The sequence below is a fragment of the Lipophrys pholis genome (genome assembly GCF_963383615.2).
Source record: "Lipophrys pholis genome assembly, chromosome: 11".
Lineage (NCBI taxonomy): Eukaryota > Metazoa > Chordata > Actinopteri > Blenniiformes > Blenniidae > Lipophrys > Lipophrys pholis.
Genome location: NC_137631.1, coordinates 14,909,132 through 14,933,835, shown reverse-complemented (window position 1 = coordinate 14,933,835; position 24,704 = coordinate 14,909,132). Strand labels below are relative to the sequence as shown.

Genomic DNA, 24,704 nt, shown 5'->3' with positions numbered 1-24,704 from the left:
TAATGTGAGGTAAATATTCAGTGATGATATGCTTTTCATTCCTGTAGATTTTCCTGGGCCACTGAAAGGCCCACTGCACCAGTCCAAAGCTGCTGTCATACAGCTGTACAGAGACTCTCTGTCAGTCTCATTCCTGTGCTGTCTCCCTCTTCTGACACACCCTTGTCTTCCCATCTGTCCCACTCCTTTCACTCTCTGCCTGAGGTTTAATTCCCTTGGCTATCAATGACACCTCCAGATTTTTATTTCACTCAGCCAAGGTTTTCCATGCACACTTACTTTACGTCAAACATCCTTCTGCCCTCTTTTGTTCTCAGTGGGTTCAGCATTTTGGTACACCTGGATTCCCGATGTCACTACTGCCTCAAATCTCACAGCTCAATCAATTCCCTAATAAAGGTTTGGAAGGAACACTGTGTTAGTCTGTTGTAATAGGCATTTCACTTCCCCACCCTATGCTTTGAAATGCTGACTGACACATGTCGACACATTTAGCAGCTTGCTAGTATTGTGCTCTCATTGCTATTCTTTTTAATTCAGTGTGGGTGATATAAGCATGGTCTATAAATGTATACCGATACTGAAAGCAGAAATGCACTAATAAAATAATAACAGTCTACTGTGCTGTCCACAGCATTTCCTTGTATGCATGCAGGAACTTGTTTTGTTTTTTTATATCATGGTCGTAAAAGTATAAGCAAGGTTAACAAGGTCACTGCAGCTCAGTTTGTCTCTTTCACACACATACCCTTCCTTATTCCCTTGAACATAGCAACCAACACTAATTTCCTTAAAGTGTGAAAGATGAAAAAGATCAGATAAATGATGGCAACTGCTCCATATATGTTCTTCGTCACTTAAACAAAGCCTCCTCAGTCCAGGAAACACTCGCATACCATAATACTGTTGTCTCCTTCCTTCAGACATGCTGATGGCACACCTGGCAAAATACAGCATTACACTTCCAGGGGGAATGCCACACCTGGCAGCGGTGAGGATGATTTTCCACCTTTTAAATAAGTGTGGTAGTTAGGCTGGCACAAGGAGGAAGGCTGGCATGACTGAGCAGGTTCCACTTTCAGTGCAGGGAGGATAAGGCGGGTGTGGGAAGGGCACAGAGGGGAAGTGAAATGCCTGGTGGGAGCTGAGGGAATACCGGTTGGTCAGAGACATCTAAGTTGATGTGTGGGTGGGTGGGGTGGTGGATGAACTGTCGGCGGAAGGAGCACGGCAAAGGAATCTCAAACATTCCTCAGTGACCTTTCAATCCGCTCCACCTGAGCCTCAACATTATCATCCCTGGCCACACCCTGGAGGTTTTAAGTTGTCAGCAGTGAGATGAAAGTAAAGCAAGGGAACTACAATACAGAGATCTGAGGGGTGAGACAAAAAGAAAAAAAAAGAAAAATAATACTTTTGGAGCATGAAGAAAGGGCATTGTTCAAACAAAGTGTAAACAGTATTATTCCAGATAGGCATGAAATAGACCACCTCTGCAGCTACGTCTTAGCATCAACAAATACATTGTAATGGGTGCATGCTTGCAGATTTTAAAGAGATGGGCTCTGCTCAATCTGCTACAGATGCTATCTGTTTCTCATCATTGTCATAGCATCTGTTGTCTGTGCAAATCTTTTTCAAAAGGAATCCAGCAATTTCAAGTGTGACAGCAAAATGCGCAAGCAGCCCCATGTTGCGGCCATATGAGGTCTTGACTGCCTACGGTCTGTCTATCCGCCACTGCCTACACTGCTGATACATTTGGACAATACCTCGCTGTTTGACATTTTCTTTGAATGAAAAACTGATGCCTAATCAGAAAAAAAGAAATGTGCGTGCAGAAATGTACATGTGCACACATTTGCATTGGCTTTCACAGAGTGTCTTTTGCCCTGTTTGATGGAGTGATTCATGCAAACACCAAACTGTGAGCTTGGGAAGGCAAACCTGTCATACACACTTCAAAGTCTGATCACTGACGTTACTGGTGGTTTACAGACCGAAATATGAATAGCAGCCTTCACTGAGGTGCATTCAAAGAAAGTACTTCTCAAACAGATCCACTGCTCTCTCAATGCTCTAATTCAATCATAATCATGATCACATTCTCACCGAGAGACAAAAAAACCACAAATGTACATGCTCACACTCACACATGCACAGGGAAAGCTCAAAAACTGCCAACATTTTCCACTTCTAGCTCACCTTTCTCAGCTGCACAATGACTCCAAACTCCAACGTGTCTGGTGTGTGTCAGTCTCTCCTTTGCTTGATCTCTGCCTCCCTTTCCCTCACCCACTTCTCAACCTGTAGCCATCGCGTGGTGCTAGTTACACTCTACTGCAGTGAGCTAAGGCAGCGGGATAAAGGAGGAGGGATGGGAGGGATAGAGGGACAAATGAGTCCTGCCCAGACTGATCAGTGAAGCTTTAAAAACGCCCTCAGGAGAGAAAAGATTAGAACTTTGCGCCGTTATAACTTTTACTTTCTCATTGCAATGTTGTTTCCATTGATTTGTTTTTACCAGCCTGGTTTCTCTTCCATTCTTTCCTCTCCGCCAGCTTCAAAGTTTCCCTAAAACCACTTTTGCCCACTTGATGTTGTGCCAATCAGTAAACCAGAAAACTGCTCACTCTCTCATTAAAATAGTTCCTTCTTTCTTTTTGCCCTTCTGTCACTCACAAAGATATTGTTCTAAAGTTCCCTCTTTTCCTGCTGTAGTCTGTAACTGTTTATCTAAACATGTCTGAACGTTTTCTGTGTGTTGCTCGCTAACATACAAACTATGCTCGTGCAGGATGTGTCTTTCTATCTGTACAGCTTCACCCAACTCTCAAACTCTGGTGTGCAGCTGTGGGATGAGGGAGACACACCTGCTATTTTTGAAGTGTGTGTGTGTGCGCGTGCATGCGTGTGTGTGCGCCTGGGTGCATGTGGTAGGGAATTCACTGTAAAAGAACACAAGGAAACCTTTTGGAGTTTTCAGTCTATACTGTTTCAACTGTCGTCTGGTTTCAGGAACTGTTAAAACGAGACCATAAATCTATGGTCTACTGAAGGTATTTAATAGTTGATTCTGAGAATGGCACAGTCAGTTCATGAACGCTGGACCGCTTCATGTGACGTTGTGTAATTTAACCGCTCCAGCTGCAACACACTTGCACATATGCGCACATATACACCTTTCACTTTATGGTTTCACGAGGCTTGGCACCATGTTTCCAGAATGTGAGGAATGCTATATGCTTATTGGGAGGCAAGTGCGTACGATAAAAGGCAAACCTACCAGGAGTCTCATCAGGGGTCATGACCTTGTTGAAGGGAAAGAGGAGACTGAAAAAAAAAAGAAAAGAAAAAGTTAAGTTCTAGCCTCATCGATATATCATTGTGATTACATGTAATTTACAAAAAACTGACAGGGTTAGGAGGAAGAGAGTATTTCCAGTCTACCATCTTTAGTCATCTTGTAACCTGATGAAGAGATGAACCAGAGCAGTGGTGACACTCTCACCATGACCTTTACATACAGCAGCTTTCCCAACACACCCAGTCCGGCAAAAGATGAGTGATTACAGTTCGGAGCCAGAGGTTTATCCTCACACTTAAGGCAACACTACAGAGATCATCAAATGCATCCTCTAAATCAGGGTTGTCCAAGATCGGTCCGGGAGGGCCGGCGTCCTGCATGTTTGAGCTCTCTCCCAGTTGCAGCACACCTGATTGCAATGAGGGGCTCGTTATTGGGCTTTTTCCACAACCTTGGTGATGACATCATCATTAGATTCAGGGATGCTGAAGTAGGGAGAGAACTAAAACATGCAGGACGCCGGCCCTCCAGGACCGAGTTTGGACACCCCTGCTCTAAATGCTTAAGGTTGTTCTCTCCTTCTCCCGACTGCGGCGAGAACCTGGCTTACTATCCCTTGCTTTCCCTCGCTTGTCATGGCTCCCAGAGAGTACTGTGTGAATCAAAGTAGAATGTATGAGTGCAACACATGATTCAGTGCTCCAATTATGACAAAAATCCTGTTTACAGTCATGGGGGCCTTGACCTATGAGTCACAGTGTAGTTTTTGAGAATCTGGGAGAGTATCCTTTCTTCTAAATGGTCCCTAACTCCCCCAAATCCCACTTGTCTTGTTTTATAACATTCCTACTTCTCCATCCATCATTCTACATTTCTGAGTAAGGACTCATTTTCTGTTCAAGATTGTAATGCGCTAAGACCTAACAACTAACTGCTCACATTTTTTGGCTGGCACCCCGAATGTCTGCATGTTGTGCACTATAGGCAGTTTTTCTTAGTAACTACTTAATCTTAATTTGGGAAATTGACAACCATAAATCCCAGGGTTATTTAATACATTATTTCTGAATCTAGCTCAGCTACGTATATTAAACATATGTAAGTTGTGTAAGATGTTTTATTATTTATTTATATTTTGAAAATATGCCATAATGTGGTCAGACAACTATTTATTTATGTACGAGTGTTCCCCTATATTACTGTGGTAAATTTGTGCAACATCCTTTATACATCTTTTATTAATTGTGTTTTATTCAAAAAACAAACAAACAAACAAAACAACCTTATACTGAATCACCACACGATCCACTTCAGTTTCAAACATACTGGGTGGCTTCATGATAATCTTCATGAAATTGAGCCATTTTGATTTTATCATAGACACAAATGGATCGTGTTCCAGGGTAGAGGGGGTTAATCAGAAATAAGCTTCCCATTATAATAATCAACCTGAAAAGTACATCAGGATGAACTCCTCTGCTGTTTGTATCCATGAAGAGCTTCACTCAGAGACTCTGTTGCCAGAATAGGTACTATGATGGACTAATTTCTCAAACAATATCTAATGGAAAGTCTGTTTCATGATTCCAGTTCAGAGTAGGGTTTACGGGTATCAACAGCGTGGTTCGACAAGGAATGTAAAAGAAGATAATAAGATAGTCATGATTGGGTAAAGACGGAAATAGAGGGTTTTTCATTTGGGAACTTGAGGTTTTGGAAAAATTCTCAAGCACAGGAATCATTTCGTCATCATCAGTAGGAGTTTACTTCTCAGAAGCAAGGGTCAGAAAGTTTTTTTTTTTAAGGGCAATAAAACAGACTATCCCCTTTCCCAAAACTATCAAACATTTGCTAGAAAGGCATTTCTAAGTGACTCATGAAATACGAAATAGCTTCCTAGTACAACTGTCACGGCCCTGGATCTCCAGGCCTGTGTGCCTGGCTGGAAAGGTGGGGTTTGTGTACCTGCAGTTACTCCTCCCTCTCTTCCTATGTGTGCAGGTCACGCCCATGGTTTGGATCCACCCCATGCCTCACTCAGGCTGGCTGATAAAGGCCAAGTGGATTCAGCCGTGGGGAAGCTAATGAAGGCCACTGAGAACTACTGAGAGCTGCTGCTGACTGTTTACTGCTTGCTGCCTGCCTGTGTTCAGACTCCACTACCACCGAAGCCTTTATTTGTCCTTTACTACTGCATATTGTAAATAGACAGTGTTCACTCATCACCTTCACTGCAAGCGCCTTGCTTACTGTCACTTACTTGATCCAGCCGTGACAAAACTTAAGTCACTCATTCTATTTCACCAAATATATATCGACTTAAGATTTGTATACGCGGTGGGATTTTAGGCTCTATGAACATTAGGGAACATGAACATATGTGGTGACATCCTTCATTGTAGCTTAAAAGGGTCCTATCATACAGCCTTTCAACAATTTCACATGGGTCCTGTTGGTCCAAAAATGTTGTATTCAAATTTATGGCCCCAAATCCAGCTTTTCCTTGATTTTCATCCATTTGAATGATGATCATATGAGCTGCATTGAGAATCTGCTGTGTCTTTGTGAGCTGGACTGTCTCTGCCAACACATGCCCATCTTGGGAAGAGGAGGAAGTACTTCCTCTGTGGTGCCATGTGCCAGAGAAGAGCTGCCTAATTGTGGAAGTGTCAAAGGGAGGGCCTACCTTGATTGGGATTGGCTAAACCCCCGATGATTTGTGATTTGCTCATTGGATCACACACTTTAAAAAAAAATTAAACAAGCCAGGGAGAGGGATGACAGACTCTCTTCACTTCTGGGACATCATTCCCAGGTATGGGGATGCATATTACTATTGGAAAACCATTAGAAAGTGAATTCTGAATAATATGACCCCTTAAAAAACAGTGATCTTATGATGCAGAGTGTGAGGGGTCCACAGTTGAGATAGCCTGATATATTTTTCTTTTTATATACTTTTCAACCAATACGAAGACACCGGTGCTATCCCCAAAATAACTGTGATTTGCCCTGGGAGTCAAAATGCAAGATTGTCTTCACATTTTCTGTCTCAACACAAGAAAGATATATTCAGCTTGCTTTTTTATCTTTTGACAGCACCAGTACCAGACGACTTGTGTATTAGTATACACATGCAATTAAACCAAGATTCCCATCATGCAGGCAAAACTGATGTCATAACAAAGTTTATGAGCAGGGAAAGAGGTTATAGGATTGCTAAAGTCCTACTGTCTCTACCAGGCATCAGCCACCGAAACCTCACATCGTATAAGGGTCTTTGTTTTCCCATGCTGTCCTGAGTGCTGATTTGCCTGGCAGCATGTCCTCCAGTCTTTTGAACACCTGCCCCATCATTCTTCACAGTCCAAATATCAAGTCAGCAGGTTACATAATGATTCTGACCTTATCATGCCCCACACTCACAATGAACCATCAGTTCAAGTATCACCCTGCCACTTTAAGGTACATTTGACAGGCTCGCCACAATTAGGGAAACATATAGCTCTCTCTTTTTACAAAAAAAAATGCTTAAAGACAGAACATTTTCAAAAACCCATGACAAAAGCAATGGAAAAAACAAATGTATCCCTCTGGCTATATGTTACACGGGCGATTTCAGCAGAAAATGACAGGAATCCAAGCCCAGTGGTGATAAATTCTTCACTGGGTGTCTTCTTTGAAAGGCGAAGAGAGAGTGAAGTGTTCGTGTAGAGGCATACACGTGAGACAGAAATAATGCGAGTGTGATGAGAAGGAGTGAGATTTCAGGCAGCGAAATCAAAAATCCTTCCATGTGCATTACACACCTGCTCCTGCTTTCATTTGCCGCAGGAGATAAGCATGCAAGTTGATGCAGGTAGTGGCGCTTGAGATGAACACACAATGACACTACAGCACAGAACACAATGACGCCCTGTGAGGATCAATGTACATCATGTATGGATTTGGAATTTAGTCGAGGAACCCAGTTTAGCCATGACTTCACATGATTGATGATAAGAATCGTGACATTGACATTCATCTCAACAACTTGGCCTAAAAAGTCCTGTAATGCCAGCAGCAAAAAAACCTATGGACTGTAATATTTTTTCTTTGCTCTGTCACGTTCCCTGAAGCTACAGCATTCAGCTTCTGGAGCAGTACCTTATTGGCTTTCATCAAAGACAGGGAAACATCCATCTTCCTCATGCTTGTCAACAGAGGAAAAATGTTGACATGAGATGTTTCTGCAAACCACGGAGACAATGAATGTCACTGTTTTTAATGACAACCGACAGAAAGTCAATTGACAGCCTATTGGGACAAAGTCTGCTTTAGGAAACTGGTTCGGGGTAGCCTGGTGGATCGAACTATGGCCCCTCGCCACTTGAATTTGTTATGTTAGTTTAGTCTCATTGAAACATTAAAAGAACACACATTTACACATGTGTGTGCTACATGCATTTATATCAAGTGTAAGCAATACATTTTTCCTCAACGTGGCCACATGAACAGGGAATATTGTAGAGGTTGATGCTGTAACTTCTACTCAATTTAATATTAATATATCCCTTGACAAAATGTACAGTATGTCAAATAGTTTTTATGACCTACCCGCGCTGCATTAGTAATCCCACAAGCATTAGAATAGAATAGAAAACCCTATTAATCCCACAGGGAAATTCTTTATACATGATTAAAATAAGCATGCAAATGAGCCTCATCCATTCAGGTATCAGGCATCGCAAAGCAATTTCAATAAGATCAACTGGACAAGTTAAAATTGCAAATGGCTTCTAAAATCACTACATTTCTGAGCTGTGTTTTTGAGTTCCAGCACCATTTTGAGGATCGCTTAAACAGTTCATGAGCTAAATAAGACAGACAACTGGAGAAATGTCTTCAAAGTGAACCAATCAAGTTGATCTGATTCCATTTGTTTTGCATTGTAAAAATAAAGCCTCTATCTTCAAAACACAATTCAAAGTATTAGTATTGCAAGACTCACCAATTAACCTTTTCTTTCATTCATAATTTGTCAGTGACTTCTCATGCAGGGACAACCAAAGGACAACATGTGGTCTGTGAGGAATACAATACACAAGTTTGGTATACACAGTCACATCATGGGGAGTTGTTGGCCCTGTGAGGAAAAAAGAAACTTGTAATCAAAGATAAATGTTGACTTTTAAGGTGAATTCATATTTTAACAATCTGAAACAAGTGAATGAAAGTTGAGGCACTGTCCCTGAGGGACACACAAAACAAAGTTTTGGGTTTTGTTAAGTAGCAGTGATGGTTGTGAGCGAAGTAAGTCTACAGTAAAATGGAATCTAAGTCATTGTAAATACAATACAATAGAAATATTTAATTAATCTCGGAGGGAAATTCTTGAAAAAGTCTCTTAAAGTGCTGGAAACACAAATCTACTCTGTGTGACGATCTCAGTTTACGTTTTCCATTAAAATGGTAATGCTAAATACATGTAACAGCAGCAGACCATAACTTGCCCTCAAGTTGCATCATCCAAAGCACAACTTACTCTCATTTCATAAACACACCACAGTCCCACAGAAAAGCCAAGCACAACCTGCTAAAATGAAATAAAACCAGTATAGCTATCTTAGTTTAAAATATGTCTGGTTACATAAATTCCCTAAAAAGCATTTATATAACCAATGCATGTAGTTTCATGTCCTCAAAACACATCCAAAACCAAAACGTTGGCACTGTTGAGGGGTCGGTACAAGCCTCACAGTTACCTGCAGTTTTATTATTGGATGCTTTTCTGTATCTTTATCTGCCCCCTACTGTGTTCTGGGGGTGTGTCAGACAGGATGGGGATGAGACAGGATAGGATGAAGAGGACGTGCAACCTAAATATGGCTCTTGCAGCCTTGGCCACAGGGAGACAGAGAAGGGGACCACAGACCTCGGCAGTGTACAATTATCCAAAACAAGAGAGTCAAGCCAACCTCCTCTCACTAAGAAAGCAGAGCAGAGTAAAGCCAACACAATATTTTACTGTCCTTTATCCCCTGGATCACAAAGATACATACATAAAACAGACAGGGCAACATGTACACAAAAGATAATCCACTGCATATTTTTTGAGTTGACGTGGTGCCACATTGCAGGGAAATACCTCCATATAAACATCGATTTTTCCTTAGAGTGCCTATCAAAATTTTGATGCAAACATCCATCAACATAGATAAACCAATGTCACAAATATTTTCTTATTAAAGGTCACCTTAGGCAAACACTGTATATAAATATCAGAGCATTGACGATCCACTGTGTAGCATATGCTCAGGAATAACCTGCATAACACCTATTAGCTCTTCCTCATGGCACTTGTTTGTGGGTTGAATGTATGAGGAGACAAGTCAACTTTTTTAAAGAGTTCATGTGTCAGAATAATGGAAAAAAAGCAAAGTATAAGGCTTTGACTGACTTTGACAAAGACCACATTGTGATGGCGAGAAGACCGGATCAGAGCATCTCCAAAACTGCCGGTCTTGTGGGGGGCGTTCAAACAAACAAGCTACAGTAGTTCAGAGGGCTGCAGATTTTAATGCTGGTTCTGACATTAAATTGTCAAAATACACAGTGTATATAGGATTTCATGGCTATACAGCAGTCAGGGTGCCTCTACCCACCACCAAATGTAGCAACACAGGATGAGCCACTGAAGTGAAACGCAAATAAATGCAATAAAAACTGTCTGGGTCCAACAAATAATATTTTCTTTGATCACATGGGAAGCTGGTGTGTGTATGTTGCTTATCTGCAGGACATATGGCTTGGGGCTTTACTATGGGAAGAAGGCAAGCCAGTGGAGCTAGTGTGACGCTGTTGATAGAATTCTACTGGATTTCCTTGGGTCTTGATAATAGGTTGAAGAACACAGCAATGACTTTAAGTGTTAACTTCCCTATCATACATCTGTGGGAGACAAACACATCTGATCCGTGGCCCCATCTCGCAAATTCCACATCTTAAAATATCTGCTGATAACATCTTCAGCACAACTTCAGGAGCTTGTGAAGTCCAAGCATTGATGTATCAGAGATGATCAATGTGACTTTTCAGAGTTACTGCTGAAGGTCAAATGGAGCACGCAGCCACTGGTATTGTGCACAGGTGTTTTCCTACCTGTAAGTGTGCATTACGAGTGCAATATTCATTGTATAGATGCAATGAATTAGATCTGAAGCGTTCCATTCCCCAATCAGACCTGGAGGACATCCTGCTAGATGCATCCAGGCTGGACAAGCTTGAGGAGGCTCACCCTTTTGTGGAGGCCCAGAAGGGGAGAAAGATCAAAGGTCTGTCAGCATTCACTGGTGTGTACGCTGGCTGGACCCCTGAACATGTTACAGATGAGCTGAGGCGCCAGACAACCATCTGGGGTTATATAATGGTACCGAGTTCAAAATGCAACGCTACGCAAGGAGAATACAGAAATGACACACACTTGTCTCATTTGAGTGAAGATTGCTATTTGTGGTTTAATTGTTAAAAAGCACTCTGAAGTAGCTGTGAAAAATATAGTTTAGAATTCAATTGTCCAGCAGAAACGAGTATGAGTCGGGAAAAACATGTTTGTGAAAATGTGCTGGCATAATGCTTGATGAAAATCATACAACGTTATAGAGATGTGCTCTCCACATGGAGGATATTAGGTTTATGAGTGATGTCAACATTTGTATTTCTGACAGAACTTTGTGGATGTGATACAAGTTCATTTGATCTTTGTACTTCAGAAACCACCACAGATGATGTTTGTAAGAGGACTTTCATGATGCTCTGGCTTTTCCTCTTCTGTCATCAACGGGTCAAAATATTAACCTCTGCTTTTTTTTATTTTTTATTTTGTGGGGTATGAGTGACTGAGCCCAGCTGCAGTTAATCTGACGTGCCAGACTGTTTTGACACGTGTTGTGCACGTCTGGAAAGCAAAATAAAATATTTTCTTCTCTGAGCTTGGGAAAACTGTTGCATACAGAAAATATGTGAAAAATAGGAGATTGAGTAAAGACCCTGAAATTCTCAGTGAATATTAGCTCCAGTCTTAACATATATTGTGTCATAATTTCAGTCAGGTTCATCACCTTTGGCAATAAAAGCAAGTTTTATCTCCAGCTGTCATGTGGGTTGTATAGGTCATATAACGTACCATCATTACAACACCTGGGGGGAAACAGAGAAGAGGGTTATGGTGAAACATGACATGTGAATGCTTTGTTTGACACTTCATGAGCAAATGCTCTCACAAATGCTACATTCAGGTTCTTTTGTATTTAGGAGTAAAGTACAATAACCCTGTGAATGTGTACTGTTATAACTGTGGCCAGGCTATATAACGATCTCAAAGAAGCATGTTAAAAAAGGGTTAAAATCCCGCCTGTGGCTATGAGCGATAAGAAGTTAGAAGAGGTGAAACTCTGTGTTAGACAGGGATATCGCAACAAGCCCAAGCTTGGTACTGATGGTGTCATTGATAGCCTGTCATCTGATGATGTAAATGACACCAGTAGAAAAAGGTGGAAAAGAAGCCAGAAATGCATAATGAGGAGGCAATTGAGACCGTGACAGAACTTCCATATGAAAAGTTGCACCTTATAATCACATAAGTTTCAAATGTTAGTGCAATAATCAGTACATAATCATGTTCAAGATGGATAAATACATATTATAGGGAATGGTGACTGGATTTAATTGCCAGTGAGCTGTAAAACTAAAGATAATAAATCTGTTTTAAAACATTAGAGTACATGGTGTCCTGTAGAATATCAGTCTGCATGATAAACAAAAGTCGAGAAGCATGATTATGTCCTGATAATCCTCCCAGTCGATGTATCCCTGTCTAAAACTATAATTCTCATCACCCGTGGGGACAAAACGGTTCCGCCATCAGAGGTTTTTGTAGCTGCTTCACCAGCAGAGCTGACAAAATCACATAAAATAAATGTAGAGATGTGCTGCAGGTTTTTTCTTCTCTTTCTTGTTCAATCTTTGCAGTTGGGAGCGGTGAAGCAGGGTCATGCTGTACTGAAGCTATGTACATTCTCTCACAATGTGATGCACACATTTAAGCGTGAAGACTACTTCTAGGTCTTTAGGCATTTAAATGATTTATATGGTATTGGTTTATGGTATTTTAACCCTTTTTTGAGTTTGTTGACACATAGGTCCATTGTATTACTGTATACACCAGCAGAGATTCATTCTTTACAGCTAGTAATAAGCTCGTGGCAAATCAAACATTACAAAAGTGAGCAAATTCTCTTGTACAATGGAGTTCAAGCAAAGAGATATTTAGGCTTCATTCATCCTGAAGACCTTTGTACTTTATTCTGAGTTTCTGCTCAAATACAAAGTGATGAACTGAAGTGGAAGGTCAAAAAAGAACTTAGAGCACAAGTGGCTTTTATGAAGCAAATGGCTGGAACTAAATGTACAGGAGATATGTATGGATACAGAATTTCAACATAACCATTTTGACTGAGGATAGTTTGAAATCCATCAGATACATTTGTCTCTTATTTGAGACCACACAGGAAAGCGGCCCTTGGTCATGAAATAACAAATCAGATTTCAGACTTAAGCAAAATGTGCCTGCAGTGTGAGCATAGCTTCAGTTTCATAAGTTAAAGTTGTGCATCAACCAGTTATTGTTCAGAAGTGAAGGTTGATTTTAAACAAATTGCATTGCATTGCATTGAATCGTGGGAACTTTGAATCATTCCTCAGTTTGAGGACTTAATATAGAATTGGCTAAATGGTATTCATTCAAATATTAGAACAGAGTGGAACCAAGTCAATAATGACTATTAAGGTAGTCATTATTTCCTCTTCAAATGTACTAGAATGTATATTCAGAGCTACAACCAGCTCTCCAGAACACAGCTGTCATTGTTGTTTTTGCTCACTGTGGTCATCTTGCAGTTCATAAAATCAAAGCTGCATAAAGACTGTAATTTTGCAAACATATAATTTACCTGTTTAACTTCATAGCTAAAGGTTAACCCTTGGTGTAAACCTATGCATGAGTTAGGTCTCTGTTCTGGGAAATGGAGAGGAGGTCTTTTGAAAATTGTTGAAGCTTTGGTAAAGCTGACGGTGACAGTAGAGTCACTGGTGTCATGTCTGTAATTTACACTCATCATATATCTGACAGCTGGACTGTCGTCATTATAAACTCAATGGAAAATCTAGACTCATGGATTTTTCATTGTATTTATAAGGATTTACAGAGTTGGCACATTTGTAGAAACAAAAATGACCTGAGCAGCCTTGACTGAGCTAAAGTTCAAGGCAGATGTCTGCTTTCAGTATAAAGACGATTTGAGGAAGGTTGACTGTGCTGCATAAGATACTACAGTATGCTCTGTTGAGACCTGCCAGTATCAGGAGACCGTCACATCCCAATAAAGCATGAAAAATATTTCAGGAAATGGAAATGTTCAGGATATTTAGTTAAGAAATGTTTCTAAGAAAGACCTACATTTATCTATATGTGCCATCCATAGATGTGAAATATATGATCAAGAATAGTCATGCTTGTATCGTGGTGAATTACAAAAGTACAGAGCAGTACATTAAAGCCACATTTTGTGGTCTAACAAATAAGTCACTGAGGATAAAGTGAACAGTTGATACAAAATAAGCCTTGGACAATTTTCTTTCTCGTGAAGATAAAATACATGCAAATTTCAGATGATTATGAGTATTGTATATAAAGTTCAAATCTGATTGATGACAGAATTCATTCAATGCAATGTCTGATTACAACTCTGAAAAAGAAAACTGTGATTGCTGATTAATCCTGATTTCTTATGTGCTGCAGATAGTGATCTGGGTCAGAGATCCACACCCTTACTACACTAACAAAGCACTTGTCTGTCACCAGCAAACATTAGACTGGAGTGTTAGCCTGCATGTCTGGTCACGAAATCAGTTCTTCGCCTCAGGTCTGCACACCGCATGACCCTTGAAAACACCCTCATCTGTCAGTCACCCAGCATGCGCTCAATGAGGGGAGGGTTTAGTGAGCAGGAAGGCCAAACACAATATCAAGAAGAGCTCACAGCAAATCTTCTATGTGGTGTATTTTGCAGGCATTCACACTGACAGGTTAAGAAGATTCTACTAAAAAGAGCCTCCTTGGTAAACATCAACCTGTCCAGTTGAAACTGTCGGGTGGCAGCTTAGCATACTTAGTATGTAGTTACAGATGTCAGATGCAACAATAGTTAAAAGGATTAAAACATAAATGGCAAACAAATAGTGTAACAAAGAGATAATGATAGGAAGAGATTGAGAGAAGCACATCACTTTCACTGAGGCTGATCTTAAAGATCCAAAAGTGTCTCCGGCTGTATACATAGATACGGCGTGTTATGTAACGACGACGACATGTTCAAAATCAATTCAAATGGATTGTGGCTTATTTAACCTGCCATGCATGTATATTTGCTCTTCCTGTGATATATTGTCAGATGATCATCTGCAGCAGTCATCTGGTCGGCCACCACCAACAAAACCACTTTGAAATAAATCGCTATATAGTAGATTGGTTGACTTTGTTCAATGCCGCTAGCATGACTGTACCCTCACATTTGTTCCTGCTATATATGCGCGACACAAAGCATTTGTTTGATCGTAGAAGGGTTTGTTATGGTCAGGATTTAGATTCCTTGAGACCAGAAAAACATCAGGGTCTTGGTTAAAAACCAACATGAAATGTAAGAATTTAAGAAAGAACATTTCTATCTGGATACATACTCTGCTAGAACAGTGAAATTTGTTTGTTTTCTCTAAGTGGCAGGAAAAGAAAATTGTTCTGCCCAGAACATTTTGTACTTGATGTGAAACTTCAAGGAACTCGTGGAAAATACTTACAACCTTAGCCATTTGCATGCCTCTCGATGCCTTCCCAGATTAAATATATTCATTTTCTTACTTCTTTACTGCCTCAACAAAAACTACCCATTGCTATACAAGCCTTTGTGCCTGTGAAAATCTGCAATTAGGACTTTTCCACATTAACCAAGGCCACCTCAAAATTCAAATTATTGTTGGAGACAATGTGCGAAAATCCTCTGCCCATATAACGTGTTGAGAACGAGTCGCAAGAACTCCCAAACAAGGACTGTGAGAAAACAATGACGTTAATATTTTCTCACAGCCCTGTGACAAAAATGTATCTCTTATTGTTGGAGTATGTATAGTACTTTAATAATCAACTGAGAATATCTTTGACCTCACTGTCACTGTGATTTATATATTATCCATGTTTTAATACAGTATAAATGTACATTGAGACAGATATTAATGTGAAGTGCAATTTTACTGGTTGGTGGAGGAGGGCTAACACTAATATATTTGGGCAACAAAAAAGACATTTCACAGCAATAAATACAACACAACAGTCAATAAAATGTCTCCTTCCTCCATTTGATTTTCAGCCAAATTCGAATTGGAGAAGTGCTGGGTGGAGGAGTCCATTTTTAATCAGGCACTAAAGTACTGGCACAATTAAAAAATGGCTTGCAAATGCTGTCACCCACAAAGGACAATTTGTACAGCTAAAACAACTTATTCACATATACAGTGTTACAATATTACTTTATAGGCACAGATTTATACATCCCACAAACAAGCCTACTAATCCCCCATGAACTGACACATCTACACATCGTCGTCACTGACCTGATATGGCCACCAGTTGAATGTAATAACTCCTACAGGCTATTCATTCTTTCCATCTTTCCTCCCATTTCTTCCTGCTTTTCTACTAAACACATTTTCCATAGGCTGCAGTCACTCCCCATTTCCTCTCTGAATCACTCAGACCCAAATCATGTCCTCTCATGGGCTTATCCTTTGGGAATATTCAAAAGCTTCACATGCTTGTCCTAACTCAAGACTCAAGTCTCATGCCTTGAATCTGACTTATTCTTCCAAGCAAGCATCTTAATCACCCCCCATTCCTGTCTACCTACCACTATTCTACACTGATGTATGTCCCGTGTCGAGGTTGGTGTTCCTCATTGTGGCCTCGCTGCTCTTTGAAGTCACTGTTTTTCCAAGTCTGGGGGGCGTTGATGAGTTCTCAGTGTGGGTATGCTGTCCTTTCAATTTTCATACTTTTGAGCCATTAACATTCATTCTCGTCATTCAACATAAGGCCAATGTGGCTTCTTTTCTCATCTGCAGAATCACTTCCTCCCTCATGCACAGTGTGCTTGCATACCATAGCATGCAACATCCAACTGCATTTGTGAGTGTTTGCCACTTGTAAGCCTTTCAAACAAGAGTGTAAATGCACAGTCTATAAATGCACTATGTGCTCTAATGGAAAATGTATCTGTGTTTAATGTCTAAGGGCCAGCCTAAACATTAGGGAATCCCCAATATGTACACACAGCAGGAGAGGGAGGGAAGAGACTATTGCTGTTGCTGTGTTGTCCACTGCTGACCCACCTGAAACTCATCTATTATATCTCCTCCCTTTGCCTGGCTTCTAAATCCTGGCAAGGCAATTCACAATATCACTTTCAGAGTCGCAGATTACACAACGCTGTCAAACTGCTCAATGTAGGCGCAAACATTTTATTTATGTTTATTATTATTTCAACACACAAACATGAGCAAACAGGGAAAATATTTGTCAGGTGACGGAGTCGGGTTTTGTAAAATAGAAAAAAATTTGATAGAAGATTAATGAGGGTTGTGATATAACAGCGAGCAACATAATGTAATGGTATTGAGGAAATGAGAAATATCTGCACAGCAACAGTTTGAGATGGGAAGCTGTTGAAGTTTGAGGTTCTCAGTGGATGATTCATTTGCTGTTAAAAGATCCAGCTGAATGAAAATGGAGAAAGTTCTGAAACTTCTGCACCTCCTACAACAAAAATTAGCATCTGAAATAAGCAGACCTTGTAACTTGGCTGTGCATAAAACCGTTAAAAAGTAACATATGAGTTTCACTGCAGGGACCTAATGGCTTGGGTTGGACAATAAACGTGACGAGTTTGAAGAGTGGGGACAAGGATCTCACATAAGGGGCAGAGCATGGCTGAGCCTTGGGGAGAGCTCAGAAGCCAGGCTCAGAAGTGTCCTCACTGCCTCTGACGTTCTTCAACCTCTTTTTGTGGCTTTGAAACCTCATGTCTTTGGCCTCGAGTCACTCTCTATTTATGCAAGAAAATAAAGAAGAGAACGCTGCCCCTCCTAAATCTGTAAACTGCAATTAAGCTAAATTCCAAGTTTATTTCCAAATGCCGTCCTTGCTCCAGACCATGTGAGAGACTTTAGTCTAAAATTATCACACTTTTGGTCAGGAGGCCAAGACGAAGCCAGTTTGGACCGTCTTCTCTGCGGCCACAGGATCACAAAGATGCCATGGACGCCTTAAACTTCCGTAATGATAATTTGTGTGGCTGTAATTGAGAACTATGTCAATAAAAATTTCTTTCACTGGGATCAAAATGTTAGGATGTTGCTGCCTAAGCTACTTCTAGTAGGGGGGCAAATGAAAGAAGCAGAGAAAAAAACAGTAAAAGTGAAATGTAGAGAAAGTCTGATGACAGTTCACTGTCATCAAGTGAGTTATGTGTACTGTTTGATGATCACAAAGCCCCTTGCAAACCCAAGACCTCGTGCAGAGAGACAGCTAAACTAAAGACAGCATGTCGGTTCGACTGTTTTATGTTGGCCTTTCCAACCAAAGGTCTTATGTCTGGAGGCAAACAAAAAGCAGCCCACGCACCCCGGCACATCCCTCCCTGTGTCTCTCTCGCTCTGTCTGTCTCTCCATCATGTGTTTACACACGGTAGAGTAAGTGACAGGGCTGTAATCGGAAGTCTACAACCGTGTCATTTGGAAGGCTGTTGTCTTTTCCTGGGAGCGTGGCGGTCAGCAGAGAAAAACAAAATTTACATCTCGCAGGGAGGGGCCAAGCATCAACCATGCATTATCCCCTATTGGCTGTGGTCAGGGATGGGCGTTAACGTGTGGGAGACGAAGGCGAAGCGATGCAGACAAAGTTTTACTCATGGGAGAAATTTTTATATCAAACGCAGGATTTCACAACCACACAGGGAAAAATGAAAAAGGCAAACAATGGCCACATTGGGACTGTGTCACATTATTGTGTCTGCTGTCACACGGTAAGCCCGGGTTTATTGAGAGTCCCCTTTTTGTTTTAAACTCAATAAAGGATCAAGAATGTGTTGTACTCACCACTGGCAGCATGTTGTGTCATCAGCCCTCTGTGAGACATGAAATACCACCTATAAACAAAAGCAAAGGCAGATGGTAAGTACGGTTTGTAAAATGTCACTCTGTGGTCTTGGAAAAGAAATCGGGTTATTTTTCTGAGGTTATTTTGTAAAACCCTATATTTTTGTTTTTCCTGCATGATTGTCTTTGATATCTGAGCAGATTTCCACTTTCAATTGGAAATATAAAATAACAACTAGTGCATGATTAGAACTTCCTCTATAGAGCTTTTATTACACTTTTATTTATTTCTTCACAATGTTTACTGTTTGTTCTTTGTGAAACTATGAGACGTTACTCATGACAGGCCTCCTTTCACCTCCTGGAAAGAAATAACCATAGATCCTTGAGATTGAACTGCATTTGTCTTTTTTTTTTTTTTTTTGTGCAAAAAAACACTCAAAACATAGTTAAACGACAGGGAAATTGTTATTTAGGTACCTGTACATGAGTTGCAGGCTGATCTGGTTTTAACAGTCATGCCTAATTATGAGCAATTTGCGCTATAAATTCATAACAGCACTGCAGCACCATTACTAGCACCAAGTACGAAAGATAATTGACTAAAATCTCTTTATTATGTGGAAACATTGTTGAATTTTCTTTTTTATGTGTTCACCTAACTTTTGCATGATCATTTTAGACAATCTAGATGGAAAAACAGCTGTTAACCGAAGAGCAAGTCAGATGCTGCCTCAGTGCCATGCCCTGGTTACAGATGAGTTCAGCCAGACAGACACGCTTAATTCTACACAGGTTCAAAGCTCAGCCTGTCCACATGTGGCATAAACCTGAACAGAGTTTAGAAGAATAAAAGAAAGAGACCCAAAGAACAAAGGCAGTGAGCAAAGAAAGGACTGTGAGTAATGTTCTTGAGGGTGTTGTGTCTCTGGGAACTTGCAAGATTGCTTTTTTTTTTACCAGTGGCGCGCGCGCGTGTGTGTGTGTGTGTATTTATATGGATAATATACTTCACATTTCAATGGTGGGTGTTGGTGAGGTCAGTAACCCTGCAGGGAATGGGCTTCTTTTGTCATTGTTTGCTGAATAAGACTGGGAAACCACTGCGGCTACTCCTATTACTCACACAGCTGCATCACCCCCTGTGAACCTCACCCAAGAGTTGATCATCAACCAATGCGGAACGCTTACTAAGACCAAACATTAAAACAGGAGACATGGATTTAGACAGATTTAGAAAACTTCAAAAGTCTGACATCTAAATCAGCAAACACACAGAGACATGCTTTACCATAAACATGCACCCAAACCACTGCCAGTGAGCGCCACAAGGTACTCATCCCCTAAAAAAGGCCACTCCTATCCACCCATCAAACACACCACGAGTCTCAACTAGACATCAAACTGGATCTAAAGACCTTTCTCATCACTCTCACTGTAAGATAATCCAGTGACTGCCATCCAAAACATAAAAAAAAATATACCGTTTTTGAAATGAGCCTGTTTGTTTTCAGCTTGAAAGTGCTTTGGAACATCTGTGACAACAAATAACCTACAAAGAGGGGTGATGAAGAAGTGCCCTGTTGTGCAAGTGTGGTGTTAGATCCCTCCAAAAATCAATGTCTATAAAAAAATGTATGAAGCACAATGACAACTGAAAGAAGCAGCAGGACCCTGACGTAATTCATTGGATGAAAATATTACTTACAATGATCATATGTAAAATGGATTACCCTAAGAGGAGAGTAAATCACGAGGCTACAACAAAGTGAAACGTAGAATATGTTGATTTATTCAGTGAAGTAGACTCAAACACATTCTCAGAAACACTATCCAAACACTCACACACAGTAAGACATAAGAAATGGTTTTGTACATGTTTGAAAAGAGAACTTCAACATCTGCGCTACATATTGTATCACATACCAAAGGCTTTCTCAAGAATTATAACCATCTTTACAGTTGGAGGTAATTTCACATTCGGGGACTTTAAATGCTGCCTTGGAACAGTTGTATTTTTTTGTTTTGTGTTCTTGCACATGTACAGTGTTTAGCTTGTGAATTCGGTAAAACACCTCTACACGTCTGTGTTTTGGTGTTTGGATCAGAGTATACACACAGCTGGCACTTGCCATTTATGCCCATTAACCTTGTGCTCTGAGACCACCCCAGCATGGTAGAGAGTGAAGGTAAACATTTCTCACTGAATTCAGGCAAGGGAAAGCACTGCTGGAGTGCGACTGCATTATGAAGGCCAAATAGTGCTATACTCAATCTAAACAGTCAACGTGAGAGCCAGGGGACTCTGAGAGGCCACACTCCAGCACGAGAGAGATGAAACCCAAGAAAAAATACAAGAAGAAAAAAAAAAAAAAAGCATCAGTCTGTTTAGCAGCTGGGCTCATTTTCACTCCGCTGATATCATGCAAAAGAAATTCGTCAAAAAACATTATTCAGAAGAGTCTAATTACTTTGCTTTGTTCACCATAAGTATGAATAGTGAGCATTAACACAGTCACTAATATGAAACCGAATAGAGCATAGTCCAGGGGTCGGAGGGCCACTGAGGGCTATTTCAGTGTCATATTTTCTTCGTATTTAACAACATTTAAAAAAAGCATGCATATCAGTTTTTGACTGCTGGTGGAAACAGCTTTTTAAAACATCTTCTACTTGTGCTATGTAATCTTCCGCGACTGCTTCGTTTCGTGAATGACTTATTTTTTTTGGAGAACTGGGTTTTAATCAACAAGAAATTGTTATTTTAATTATGGGAAGAGAAAAACAACAACCGTCTGACCAACCAACCAACCAACAAACAAACAAACTGCATTATAGTGCACTTTCCAGGTCTGGTCTCATTTGGTTTGAGACCAGGCAGAGAGAATAAAACCAATACATCATGTTAGAGAAGGACATTAGTCCAAAACCATGCTTTTTCCCCACCACTTTGGGATTGTATGACTGGAAACTTTGTTGTTGTTTTTTGTTTTTGCAGCTTCTGATATGTCAATACATGTAATCCAGCTACACTTACTTTAGAAAAGTCTGCAACAGAAATATGAATGTTTGCAAACACGTGGCTCGCTGTTACAATACAATGAATCAGACAAATCATTTACATTATTAGAAACACCCCTTCATTTTGGACTGTGATGACTCTACACGACTGCTTTCCAATCAATGTTAATGATCACATTGTCATCTTGCCATATAAACAGATCATTTTCTGTTCTTATCCCAGCTACCATGCACTGATTGGTCAAACATCCAACTCCTGCTTTGTCAATGGCAACAACATCAGACTTATTTAAATTGCTGAATAAACCTGGGACATGAACCAGAGAGCTATATCCAGGCTGTGACTGTCATTGGTAAAGGAACTAACCAATGGGCCAATTACGCTCATATAAAAATGAACAATCCAGCTGATCAATCCATGTCAATCTCTGTGAATTCCACAATATACAGAGTAATTCTAATGGTAGTTCTTCTGGATTTTTGTCAAAAAAAATCTAATTCAAATAGTTAACTGGGATGAAATGCTGCTTTAATGTAATTTATCTATTAAGTTTCACACTAAGTTGGGTACGGGTAAATGTAAAATTATACAAACTTTTATCATCCCCACATGCGAGTTAAGTTCTGTGCAGACGTCCACGTGCTGCCCAGAATTTATGAGTGCACAAAAGTGCTACGCAGATGCACAGTGTAGCCTAAGCAGAACCGCATGTGTGTCCACATCATTGTCTGTTTGGGAAAATATCAGCGTCCCAAGATGGTTACAAACATGAATGGTTTGTGATTGGCTCGTGAACCACTGACTTGATTACCAAGTTGATGATTTTCAACTGAAAAGTCACTTTGTCTTACTTGAAATTTTCCCTTTGGTGATCCACTAGTCTGGCTTCAAATTCTTAATTTGTATAATACACAATCTTCATCTTAATCCTAGGTATCATTTTTAAATTTCTGCAATGTTTGACTTAAAAGTGTTTTTTTTTATCATTCAGTTAATTTTGAAGGCATCGTCTATGAACTTGGCACAACTAATCATGATGCTGAATAATTCATATCCATGTTCCTGCTGCACACTCATTGTAGAGGCGTGTGGCCAGGATTGACATTGAACAGACAGAGAGCCTATATTTTCAAATTCTATAAATTATTTGTATAACGTTTATACATGATTAGAATTTTAACTGTGCAGTCGTGTGCTTTACCTAGCTGAAATTGACATTAGCATCTGTTCAGTCATTTAATATACATTGTGATGTGCTCAGACGTGCAAGTAACACAGTGAGTGTACTTTGTTATTTTACTGGTAGATTTCTGATGTATAGTATGTGTACTTGGAATTGTTATTGTTTCATGTGAATTTTTACTGTTAGTAACTACAGTTAAACACAAATAGCTGTAAGTTCAAATCATAACATTCTCAAAATTGTCTTGTTCCTTCTTACAATTACTATGGAGGGTGAGTCATAAGTACAGTTAATCTTGATTGTTGGAGGACCTAAGGTTTGAAATCTGGATGCACCAGGTATACTGGTCAACTCTACCGTTGAAGGTACAATGAGTTGCTGTGGCAACCCCTATACAGAGGAAGCAGCTGAATTATCATTATTGTTTTTCTTTACACAACTGCCTGTACTTTTTAATACGAATATCAGTACTTTTGACAACTTTGGAAATATTAACTAGATCAACTTTGGTCACGAACATCACGGACATTTGTCTTTGAGCGCAGGTAACCCATGTGGATCTAATGTGTAGTGCCAGAAATGTGCTTAGGAGACACATATAGGATTAATGAGAATGAGGTAGAGGGGATACCCATACACATACAAATTTTGGCTTCACAAATACGTCCCAGCTGACACAGTAGTTGTATTCCCCCATATTGAGAACATTCTTTGACTCATCTCTTGTGAGAAATGATTCATTAAAAAGGTGCCTGGCCAGAGTTTTACTGTCTCAAAAGACTGTCTGACACCATTTACTGTTTCCGTCTGTTCAGCATTTAGACTAACTGCAAATAAAAAAAGCCAACTGGAATGGAACAAAGAAAACAGTGGTGCAAGGAGAAGGGTTGGGGGATTAAAGTATTGATGGAACAAATAAACTATTAAAACAAACAGATGACAGGAATAAGTTTTGTCACTTCCTCACTGTGTAAATAAACAACCACACACCAGAGGTTTTGGCATCACATTTTCTCTGCAAGTTTTGTTTTCTCACTCAAAGTGGACAAAAGAAACACTATCGTCATTGCCTTTTTTAATCAGTCATCAAAAACAAATGTCCACTTGATAGCAAGGTGAGCAATGGTGACTCACACCTAACAGTAATAAGAGGCCTTTTTTCAAACGATCACCAACTGCAGAATTTTCCAAGAGCACAATCATACCATTCAAAAAAATCTTCCCAAAATAAAATTGTGTCTGTTTGTCTCGCGACGACATGTTTCTGTTAGCCTTCAAATCAATCACCATTTTTTTTTTTTGTTTGTTTATGATGAGGAGGTTTTCCATGGCATGGACCTGCCATGACCTTTACATTGCATTAGCTACCATCTGGGCCAATAGAATCAAATGCACGAGCCTCTAGTGCCATTATTGATTTGTTTCAGCGCTCTCTCTGGAAAGCTTCATCTCATCGCGCCTCTAAACTCAGGCAGTTTGATGTCATTGCCTTCAAATACAACTCCACACCACTGCATGACTGGTCCTGTGTGTTTCTGACAACTTTGCAGAGCAAAAACAGACGGAAGTCTAAACAGTACCAGGGGGGCACTGGCTAACGTTTTCTGTGTTTTTAGGATCTGAGGTTCCCGACACCTGTCCATGACACTTCCCCTTTGCCACATACATAAGCAAACAGGCCCCACAGCACACATACTGCTCTACCCCCTCCAAGGAACGCTGGCCGCATCATGTGAGCTTTGGGGCTCTCAGACCAGATAACACAAACCATCAAAACATTTTAGTCCACACAACCAGACTCCATCCCTCTGGCTATACTTCGGTTAACCTCCCTATCACGCTCAAGCCTGTGGGTCCTGCTGTTATCCAGACAAAAACACACAACCCACACAGCCGAAATCATAAACACAGCGTAAAAAAGTCTGCGTGGCTGCTCCAGCCACTCTCAGGC

General features: G+C 40.3%; 1 protein-coding gene across 2 annotated transcripts in view; it reads right to left on the bottom strand.

The window, feature by feature from the left end:
- The window catches only part of znf469 (zinc finger protein 469), a 63,315-nt gene extending 60,976 nt beyond the window's left edge, over nt 1-2,339 (bottom strand). For both annotated transcript variants that reach the window (XM_080475802.1, XM_080475803.1), the window contains exon 1: nt 2,206-2,339. The gene's annotated coding sequence lies outside the window, so the exon portion shown is untranslated. The remainder of the gene's footprint in view (nt 1-2,205) is intronic.
- Between the last annotated feature and the right edge of the window lie 22,365 nt (nt 2,340-24,704).